Here is a 1,663-nt window from a genome sequence, read left to right on the forward strand (position 1 = left end):
GTGGTGGTGGTTGTGGTGGTGGTGGTGGTGGTTGTGGTGGTTGTGGTGGTGGTTGTGGTGGTGGTTGTGGTGGTGGTGGTGGTTGTGGTGGTGGTGGTTGTGGTGGTTGTGGTGGTGGTTGTGGTGGTGGTGGTGGTGGTGGTTGTGGTGGTGGTTGTGGTGGTGGTGGTTGTGGTGGTGGTGGTTGTGGTGGTGGTTGTGGTGGTGGTGGTTGTGGTGGTGGTTGTGGTGGTGGTTGTGGTGGTGGTTGTGGTGGTGGTTGTGGTTGTGGTGGTGGTGGTTGTGGTGGTGGTTGTGGTGGTGGTTGTGGTTGTGGTTGTGGTGGTGGTTGAGGTGGTGGTGGTTGTGGTGGTGGTTGTGGTGGTGGTTGTGGTGGTGGTTGTGGTTGTGGTGGTGGTTGTGGTGGTGGTGGTTGTGGTGGTGGTTGTGGTGGTAGTGGTTGTGGTGGTGGTGGTTGTGGTGGTGGTTGTGGTGGTGTTGGTTGTGGTTGTGGTGGTGGTTGTGGTGGTGGTTGTGGTGGTGGTTGTGGTGGTTGTGGTTGTGGTGGTGGTGGTGGTGGCCACATCACCCCCTCTGTGTGTGTAGCCACAGTGCCGGTAGCCTTCATAGGCTGTGCTTGCTACCCGCTAACAGCACTTGCCCCTACATTCTGATGAGGCTACACGGGGGATCTTTGTCTTTGTGAGTGCGTGTGTACGTGAGTGCGTGCCACTAAGAGATGGGGCCTTACCATCAGCCCCACCAAAACGAAGCACCTGCCTGGGTATTTTGTACCATCGGACACTCCACCACCACAACTCCCAATCGGTGATGGGGCAGTTGTGGAGAGAGTGGAGAGTTTCCCAAACCTGGGCAGTGTGCTCATGACACAAATCCTTAAAAGAGTGTGTGTGTGTGAGTGTGTGCGATCAAGGGATGGCTCCCTATTGGTCAACCACGTTATGTATGCCGATGATTTGGTAATAGCTGCTCACTCAGAGGAGGAGTTGGAGACGCTGCTGCTGAGACTGGAGCGTGCCACTAAGAGGTGGGGCCTTACCATCAGCCCCACCAAAACGAAGCACCTGCCTGGGTATTATGTACCATCGGACACTCCACCACCACAACTCCCAATCGGTGATGGGGCAGTTGTGGAGAGAGTGGAGAGTTTCCCAAACCTGGGCAGTGTGCTCATGACACAAATCCTTAAAAGAGTGTGTGTGAGTGTGTGTGTGAGTGTGTGAGTGAGTGAGTGACTGTGTCAGTGAGTGAGTGGCTGAGTGAGTGAGTGTGTGAGTGGTGAGTGTGTGTGTGAGTGTGTGAGTGAGTGAGTGACTGTGTCAGTGAGTGAGTGACTGAGTGAGTGACTGAGTGACTGAGTGAGTGTGTGAGTGAGTGAGTGACTGTGTCAGTGAGTGAGTGACTGAGTGAGTGACTGAGTGACTGAGTGAGTGTGTGAGTGAGTGAGTGACTGTGTCAGTGAGTGAGTGACTGAGTGAGTGACTGAGTGACTGAGTGAGTGTGTGAGTGAGTGTGTGTGTGAGTGTGTGAGTGAGTGAGTGTGTGAGTGAGTGACTGAGTGAGTGTGTGACTGAGTGTGTGACTCTGTGTGGTGAGTCTGTGGGTCTCTGTGTGGTGAATCTATGGGTCTCTGTGTGGTGAGTCTGTGGGTCTCTGTGTGGTG

The sequence above is a fragment of the Lampetra fluviatilis genome, unplaced genomic scaffold (assembly GCF_964198595.1).
Source record: "Lampetra fluviatilis unplaced genomic scaffold, kcLamFluv1.1 SCAFFOLD_914, whole genome shotgun sequence".
Lineage (NCBI taxonomy): Eukaryota > Metazoa > Chordata > Hyperoartia > Petromyzontiformes > Petromyzontidae > Lampetra > Lampetra fluviatilis.